General features: G+C 34.8%; 1 non-coding gene and 1 pseudogene across 1 annotated transcript; both read left to right on the top strand.

Moving 5' to 3' along the window:
• The first annotated feature begins 214 nt into the window (after positions 1-214).
• LOC141634665 (small nucleolar RNA R71) lies at positions 215-321 on the top strand. The gene has a single exon (XR_012539390.1). It is a non-coding gene; the product is annotated as a small nucleolar RNA R71 (small nucleolar RNA).
• A 7384-nt stretch (positions 322-7705) lies between these two features.
• On the top strand, positions 7706-9367 carry LOC141631865 (hypothetical protein At1g04090-like; annotated as a pseudogene).
• The last annotated feature ends 220 nt before the right edge of the window (positions 9368-9587 follow it).

Below are 9587 nucleotides of genomic sequence, written 5' to 3'. Positions count from 1 at the left end.
CAATTGAGTAATAGAGTCCACTTCATGCTTTCCTCCTCTAGTAGCCTTGCGAGGTCTACTATATTGTGAATTATGGACCGTCATTTCCTCAATCTTGTTCCAAGTTTGATTATCGTCAACTTCGGTGAACATACCATTTGATCCCATGTTGAGAATGTTTCTCGGGTCTTCATAAAGACCATTCCAAAATTATTGTACCAAGAACCACTTGCTAAGTCCATGATGAGGACATGAGCGACAAATTCCTTTGAATCGCTCCCAAGCTTCATACAAAGATTCTTCGTCCCTTTGCTTAAAACCCATAATTTGATCTCTTAGCATGTTAGTCTTTTCCGGAGGGTAGAATTTTTTGTAGAAAGCTAGAGCCAACTGTAGGGAAATATCCGTAAAATTCCCTTAAATTTTAGGACTATAACGTATCTTTAACATGTGATTATTGTCATAAACGGAAAAATACAAGAGAAACGATAAAGAATAAGAATCAACCTCGGGTCCTTTGTGAATACGGCCTAAGAACAGAAATCAATATAGATTTCCTCCTAATCGTTACACCCAAGACCGTCTGAGACTATGCCCCTTGTGCTAGAAAGTACTCTCTAATTGCCTTGCAATATTGAGAGAGTTTTTGTGAGTTTTCGATGTGAGATCTAGGTTTCAGAGAAAATGCCTCCAAAAACCTAATTTTTGTGCAAATGAATATACTTAGGTCAAAAGGAGAGAAGCCCTCTCCTTTTGTTCATATGGTTCTACCGTGGGTTTTACAAGGGAGGAGTGGGCTTTCACTTTCTCCTTATTTTTAACTCGTGGTCCGACTCAAAATGCTAAAATGTATATGACGGGATTTTATTATAAATTGTCATCGATTTATCGGTTATTAAAATATCAACTAGCAACATGACTCAGTCGATATATTAATACATGTCCGACAATAACGATATTGTATAATTAATCAATTCAATATACATTAATTAAATATAACCGTTTATATTTAATTTACGAATTAACCGCTTAATTCACATTAGCCAGTATTATTTAATCTGTATTAAATAATTATCTCAACATCGCGTTTGACTAATTATTAGTCAATAACTCCGACTAACTGTTTAGTCATATTAGGCATCAACATGACTGTATTTTTATACCGTCACATCTCTCAAACGTATCCTATAGGTGTGACTTTTAGGGACCAGTTGATCACCGCCATCAGTATGACAATAACGTCAAACTTATCTAGCAAGCCAACCGTTATTGATAAACGTGGACCAACTGATAATAATACAAAAGTATACCCTTTGATCCTTTTAGAGATTTATATGTCATTGCACTAACTGTGGAGGACACCAGCCCCAACACCAACTTCTTCCAAGAGTCAATTCCAAGAGTAGCCTTATCAAGGCTTTTCAACCATTGTTTTGCGGTGCTAGTTAGAGAAAAAGGAAATAAGACCCATCGAATTTGGTCTTGAGTCACTCCGGTTTGTGAAATTGCATCACAATAGTCACAAAAAGTTTCCATGTGGGAATGAGGGTCTTCACTAGGCATCCCCCCAAATTGGCTTCTTTCGACTAATTGGATAAATGCGGATTTTGCAATAAAATTTCCGGTTAAGTGTTGTGGTGTGGGAGTACCATTGGGTAGGTTCTCCTCGGTTGGTACGGAATGTGATGAAAATTTAGGCATTGTGAGTTGATTGTGTGATTGATTTTGTGTTGGGTTCTCCTCACCTTCTCTTGCAAAAGGGTTGATGAACTCAATAGTGTTTGGTTGAATATCTACAACCTCACCAATACCTCTCAAAGTATTTCTAGCAATTCTTCTATTGGTTGTCAAAGTCCTTTCAATTTCGTGATCAATGGGTAACAAGTTACCTTGTGATCTTCTAGACATGCAAAATATCAAACAACTTGAAAATAATTAGAACAAAACTTGAGGACTTTTACTTCCCCAAGGCAAAGAAAGACACAACTAATAACAATCAAAGAAAATCAAATCAAGTTAACACCGTCCCCGGCAACAACGCCATTTTTGGTCGGTCCGCTTTGAGCTTAGATTTCGGTTACTTGTCGTTAGGAGAACCTAGACCAAAACAATATTTATAACTTCACAAACAACTCTACTATTAGTAAAGAGGCAAGTAAAGGTCGGATCCCAAGGGACGGGTATTGATGTAGAATTTTCGATTGCAAGTAGTGGTCCCTAGGGGTGTCACAATTTGGGTTGAGATGAGAAGATCACTAAACTAAATAACAATAAAAGTAAACAAGCAAGATGACTAAAATGAGATGTAAACAATTGATTAAAAGAACTAGGGTGTCATGGGGTCATAGGGGATTAATGGAAATTGATCATAAAAACAAGTTCTCAAATTATAAGCAAGCAATTGTTGTTGTGATAGGATCGAGTTGGTTTATATCTTACAATCCTAGGAAGGTTTGGGTCCCGGAGCCGAATCGATTAGATTGTACAACACCTACAAGTCGACCTAATCCTCCTCACTCAACTATATGTATGTTCTAATGAGACTCGAGTTGGTTTAGGTCTTACAAGTCTCATTGAAAACGTAGGTGATGGGTAAAAAATGCAAGGATTCATAGACTCGCATTTCATCAAACATAACATGTGCATAAGTTGAGATCACAACAACCAAGCAAATAAATTATGAAAATATATTAAATTAAGCATGAATCTTCCCCCATGTTGGTTTTCCCTAATTACCCATTAACCCTAGTTAAAGAAACTACTCACTCATTATCAAGTTTAACATATTAACAAGGTTGTCAATCATATTAACAAAGCAAAACATGATGAATAAATGAAGATGATTAATAATAATTAAAAAGGGATTAAGATAGTTATACCTAATGATGATTCCAAAAAAATAATGCAAAGAATAAAAGAAGTATTTGATGATTGATGGAAGGTTGTCAATCTCCCAATAAACCCAAATAATTTTCAATTACCCAAAATAAAAGATGAACAAAAGAGAAATTAAGGAAATGAGATTTGTATTAATATTTGATTAGAAGTTGATTACAAGATTAAATAGAGATTAGAATAATATAAACTACACTAAAGATTGATAAGAAGAACTTGATAATCTAATTAGACTAATGGGGTATTTATAGTGGGGATTAGGTGCACAAATTAGGGTTACTAAGGGCTTAAATGACGATTAAGTTCTTGAGGAATCGCTCCTCTCAAGAAAAGATGCGGATCTCCTTTTAGCTAGTCTTCCAAAAATATGCGCATCTCAAATGAAGAAAGAAGAGGACGTGCCCTTTTGGAGTAGAATCCGAGCATCCAAGTGTCGGGACGGGCGGATTGGGGAGCTGCTGGACGAGCGGCTGGGTGGCGTGGACGAGCGTCCTGGGAAGCTGCTGAACGGGCGTCCCGATGGTTTGGACGAGCGTCCTGGGACGCAGCTTCCTTTTCTTCTTTTCTTCTTCCAACAATCCTCCGGGATTTTGTCGGGGATGCAAGGATCTTTTTCATCATTGCCCATCTACTACATTATGTACAAAGGCCTTCTAATCTTGTCTTTTCTTTGATGCTTGGTCATTAGATTCGATCAATTTAGCTCTATTTTGCCATGAAAATGCAAGGTTTGCACTCCTCTCCTACCAAGGAAACAAAACCTCAAAGAATATGCAAAACAAAGGACTAAAGATAGTAAATGACCCAAATATGCACTAAAAAGCATAGGAAGGAGGCTAATTCGGGAACTAAATATGCTCAAATATTGATCACATCACAGCACTTGGGGCGTGTTTTCTCTATAACTTTTACTGTCACACTATAATTCTTACTTGTTGTGGTGAGGTCATTAAGATATAGGCGACTATTTATCATTCTGCAAGTTGTGATATTAGCATAAGTGCATCTATAATTTAGTAATACCAACACAAGTAGAAAATGTAAACAGGTTTAAGTGCATATAACTAACACTATGTTGTCAGATAAAGCATGCAATCCAGAAAAATATATCAGACATGTAGCAACACCTTATGCAGTTTAATATGTAGTAGATACAGGACAGAATATTATATCAATGTTTAATGAAAACATGACTTAAACAACGAAAACTTTGCTGGCATGTTTTCCATGTAGCAACTCCATATGCAGTTTACTATGTGAGACCAGAGTATTATAGAGGTGCGATAGTAGCAAAGTATGGACGAATATAAGGGAAAGATGACTCATTGTAAAACTATGAAATGAGGTGTTGTTAACCATAGTATTGAGCAAGTTCCCGGCTAATATTATGGTCGAATGCAAGGCTAATGTATATAAGTTGGGTTATACTAATATTTGATTGCATGCAGCTACACATAATGTATTATAGTGAGATTGGATTACATGCATGCATATTATTAAGATATATTCTTCAAACCAAATCAATGGAGATATATCTTAATTTGATCTATTTAAAATGTATACACATCCTTAAACTATGCCTAAACAGTTAGTAGGAGGCATGCAATCATTTTATCGCATATGCAAACAAAAATACAAGTTGGTATTGAAAGACATTAGTAGCAGAACGATGTAAATTTTAAATCTTAATACAGATACTTAACTATATTAGCATGACATGAATGTTTAACAGTAGGTTCGAATCTTTAGCCTAATTTTTACCTGCATGCAATTATAGCTTATAGATCATGATGTTTGCAATTCTAAGAAACATTCTATTTGTGTCTAAAAATGCATTGTTTACCTACATTTAGAAAGCTTCAAACGAATAATCTAATGACTAACAATAATAGGAAATTGAGAAAGAGGGTGAAGATTAGAGAGCATACCTTTTGAGATAATGTCTTCAGTTGCTATTCTGATTTAAGTTTGTGATTTTGTTGTATTCTGCTTTGTGTGTGATCTAAGTGGGACTGCCTTGTCTTCTTTTTATAGTGAGCATGCATTTTGCAATGTTTCCGAAACATGAAAATATAAAAGCCAAACTTATTTAGTACATGCATGCAATAGAAGGGAAAGTAGATTGGTCCTTATAAATAGCGATGTTTCTCTTTATGTATATTTAGCGTTATGTCAAGCAAGAGAGCTTTACCATTTTGGTTAACAACAGTTTTCTATTTAAATGTTGTTATAGTACAAATGACAGACGCAATGAAAGGAATCCGTTAACTTTGGTACGTGGATAATTAAGAGTGTGCATTAACATTAAAATCATGAAAGACCTGCTCACCTCCTTAATTTTCACTGGATCAAAACTCAAGCTCAAGGGGGGCATTACTTCTCACATGATAGTAGTTATCAGCAAGGGTTAAATTTCAGTTTATGAAAATGTGGTTTCTCGCAGCTGTTCTAACCTAAAGAATATAATGATCTGCACCAAAATTAAACGAACTCCATAAAAGTAATATCCTAATCAAACAGTAAAACTCAGTATCGTTTGTCGAACCAGTCATAATCAAATTCAATGAGTTTGTCGACCTAGTAAAACTACAGCAAGCCACCAAAATAGCACGTAATGCCATCATGATCAAAACCACTCTACTGTGATCTTAACTATCCATTATAATAAAGTGAGTTGTTCAATCTTAATTTATCGTGATTAAACACAAAAACTGGCGTATTAGCTAATTTGTGTTTGTAATTGTGTTTAGTGTATCTATCTGAAATTTAGAAGCCATTTAGTGGATGCTGTATATATCTCACAAAAAAGGTGTATATTGCACATACAAAAGCTAGAGTTTTTTTATTTTGTTCAGAACACCAAGCTTTTGTAGCATAAGTGTATCTAAAACAGTCTTTTTTAATACTGTATAATCGTATGCTGCTCGTGCATTTCAGTTTTCTGTATAAATAAGCATCACTGTTACGCATGTCATTAACGTCTCTTTCATTATGATACAGCTTGAGTGGAGAATTGAGGTCTTTCGGAAAATGATCACCTGTTCAATTGTCTTAAGTAACCGAATGAATTATGTGGTGTTCTTGGAAAAATATACATTTCTTTAAATATATCTGTCGTTAAATTTTGCAGCTAGGACTTGTAATGATGGTGAAGACATCTGCAGTTTCTGTTGATTAAACAACTACAAAACAAGAACATATGGCATAAATCAATTAGATAGTTGTTATGACTGGTAAATGTATATATAGTAATGAATTTGAAAAAGGAATAATACAGCAAAATAAGGAAGCCTACCTGTGGAAAAGTTGGTCTGGTTTCTGTAGTAAATGTCAAAAAGTTGATGATGTCAACTGTTTACCTATGATTGTCAGGAAGGGAAAAGGTAATCAGTTGGAAAGAACATTAGGTAGTGTTTGGAAACACGGAATTGTAGAAATTGAAATGTTTGAATTCAATTCCAAATTCAATTCCAAAATTGTGTTTGGGAAACCCGCGGAATTGAAATTGGAATTGAATTTGGGCGAGACGGATATGGGTCGAGGCCATTGGATATTTTATATTTGAAAAAATAAAATATTGTCTCGAAAAATATTTGTCATCGGAAAAAATATCATAAATAAAAATATTGTGATGAAATTTGCGTCACAAAATAAAACGTAAGAAGTCATGAAATTGAAATGACTAGTATATGGTAGGTATTTGAAAACCTCAAATTTTAACTAGCTTGGAATTGATAAGGAATTGAGTCAATTCCAATTCCAAATTCTAAGAGTTCCCAAACACTTGAAATATCTCAATTCCAGAACTCAATTCCAATTCAAGGTTCCCAAACATAGCATTAATTTAATCAATATTTAGTAATTAGCCGTCTGAAAGGCAACTCAAGATTTTCCGACACGATTTAAAATGGGAAAACAACTTCTAGCAATACCAACATAGAACTTGCAGTTAAATGTTGTCCTCTTTCAGATTGAGGGCAAACTATTAATTATCTGCATTACAGTTTGTCAGTTTTGGGGCCAATTTTAGGGGTGTGGTCCCCTTAATTGAGTCAAGAGAACATTACAGAAGAAAAAATATGGTAATGGACTTATAGACCACAACAAAGATGTCATTGTAATTAAACACTTTACAAATAAACCTAGCAGTTAAGCCTGTAGTTGAATTGTTGAAGTTAGGTTACTGTTATCTATTGAAACTGGTAAAAGTTGCAAGTGTTTTTGAAATCCAGAATGGATAAGCTAAATTGACTATACATTATAGTAGCATGATAAAACTGGAGATTATAAAAAGACAGTAACTGCAAATGTAAATTTAAGAGGGAAAAAAGAGGCAGGATATTATAGGTGGATGAAAATTGAGGCACAAACGGGTGGAACAAAATTAGTTAATGGTTCAGTAGTAGTTGTGAAAGAAGCATAACAATATAGGAGAATAGATCATCTTACGCTTGTGGCTTAATTCCAGCAGTCATTAGACCCTAAAAACAACGTTGAAGCAGCGGAAGTCCAAAAGATGCATGTGTGATGCTTGGCAGGAAAGAAGCTACATTTCTGTAGTTGTCTTCTAACTGGTAAAATAAAAATGTCAAATGTTATTCATTTTGTATTATGAATATATATATATATATATATATATATATATAGAGGCGGGATCTCGTGAGTTTGGTCCTTATGGTGAGTTGTGAGTTTGGAAAATCTCATCCATTGGATCAAGAGAACCAACGACTGAGATTAAACAAAAAATAAATAAAATAAAGTATGCAAAACGCTGTCATTCTCCCCACCACAAATAAATTAACAATTAAAATCAAATTGAAACCAACATAACATGGAAAATCGTTTCATCTTCATCACAATCGCACATTCTTCATCGTTTGTTCTCACTCAATATCTTTCTCTCTCGAACATTTCTACCGCCGTTTCAATCAATTTGGTAAGCAATTGTTCTAACATTTTCCATCAAATTCAATTAATTTTAGGTTTTTGTCCGCAATTTCGCGTAGAGATAGAAGAGGACCCATTTAAAGTTGAATCTGGGACAAGCTCAACCAAACCTGAATCTGGCAGTGTTGATTCGAAGTTATCTAGCAATCAATAATTTTATATGCTGATAGTGTTGGGCACATTATGACGGTTTTGTACAGTTTACTGAGTTTGCGATTGCTCTTATTGGTATCGGAAGGTAAGGATAGGTCTAGATGTCTGAGCATTTTACATATTCCAGTTTGTGTCTTACGATACGCTGTCACCAAGGAGACCTGTAGAGCATTTTAGCTCATAAATTAAAGTTTCAAACCAAACTCCATCAATATAATCTTCTGTAGCTTCTTGGACTACTTTAATACATTTTGCTTTGAAGTGCTGCTTCATCCTGCTTAATATTTTGACTATTCTTATGATGTTGCAGTAGTTTTGCTATGTGGAACTTGGAGAGCGCAGACCCACCTTTGGTGGTACTTTCACAGATATTGCTATGTGGATATTTTGCCCCTTCAATGGTCCGGCAACCCATTTAAAGTCGGGTTGACTAATATCTTTTTGAATCGTATTGGCGAGCATGTCAGTGACTGGGAACACTTTACTCTTCGGGTAAGTAATTTTAACGGAGAGTTATTGAGCATTTACTGCTCTGAACACAGCGGTGGTAGGTGGGTCGATGCAAGTACACTGGAATATATAAATGGAAACAAGGCAATTATTTATGCTTCCAAATGTAGACATGCCACTTATGCTCACCCGGGAACGTACATACAAGAGTCATCAAAGCTGGGGATTGGTGTTAGAAATGATATTGATAAAAGCAAGTTCTTCGTGGACTCTAGTACGAAGTACAAGATCATTGCCGCGGAGTATCTTGGAAATGCTGTGGAGGAACCGTGTTGGGTTAATTACATGAGAGAGTGGGGTCCAACTGTTACTTATGACGCGTTTTCTGAAATAGACAACAAGATAATTAATCATCTCCCGAGAATATTCCGTTTTTCAATGGAGAATGTAATGGAGCTGTTTCCGACTGAGCTTTGTGGGGAAGAAGGACCAACGGGGCCTAAGGAGAAGGATAACTGGTTTGGAGATGAGAGATGGTTATTAGTTGATTACTGCTCTCCTTGAGTGTAGAATTGTAGAATAACAGTAGAATAACAACACAATAACAGCAGAATAACAGTAGAATAACAGCACAATAACACGTGGTAAAAAAAAAAAGAAAAAAAAATCAAAGTCGTAAAAAAAAAATCAAAGTGGCACCGGAATAACATCACAATAACACCAGAATAATAGCACAATAACATGCGGTAAAAATAAAAGTGAAAAAATCAAAGTCGTAAAAAAATTCACAGTAACAGCAGAATAATAGTAGAATAACAGCACAATAACACGTGGTAAAAAAAAGAAAAAAAAATCAAAGTCGTAAAAAAATTCACAGTAACAGCAGAATAACATCACAATAATAGCGGAATAACAATAACAGCACAATAACATATGGTAAAAAAAAAAGAGAAAAAAAATCAAAGTCGTAAAAAAAAATCAAAGTAACAGCAGAATAATATCACAATAACAGTGGAATAACAATAACAGCACAATAACATGTTGTAAAAAAAAGAATAAAAAAAATCAAAGTCGTAAAAAAAATCCAGGTAAAAAAAAGCACAATAATAGCATAATAACACGAGGTAAAAAAATAAGAGTAAAAAAAATTTCAAGTAAAAAAA

This window comes from Silene latifolia, chromosome Y (assembly GCF_048544455.1).
Source record: "Silene latifolia isolate original U9 population chromosome Y, ASM4854445v1, whole genome shotgun sequence".
Taxonomy (NCBI): domain Eukaryota; kingdom Viridiplantae; phylum Streptophyta; class Magnoliopsida; order Caryophyllales; family Caryophyllaceae; genus Silene; species Silene latifolia.
The sequence above is the reverse complement of the archived record's forward strand: the minus strand, read 5'-3'. Positions and strand labels throughout refer to the sequence as shown.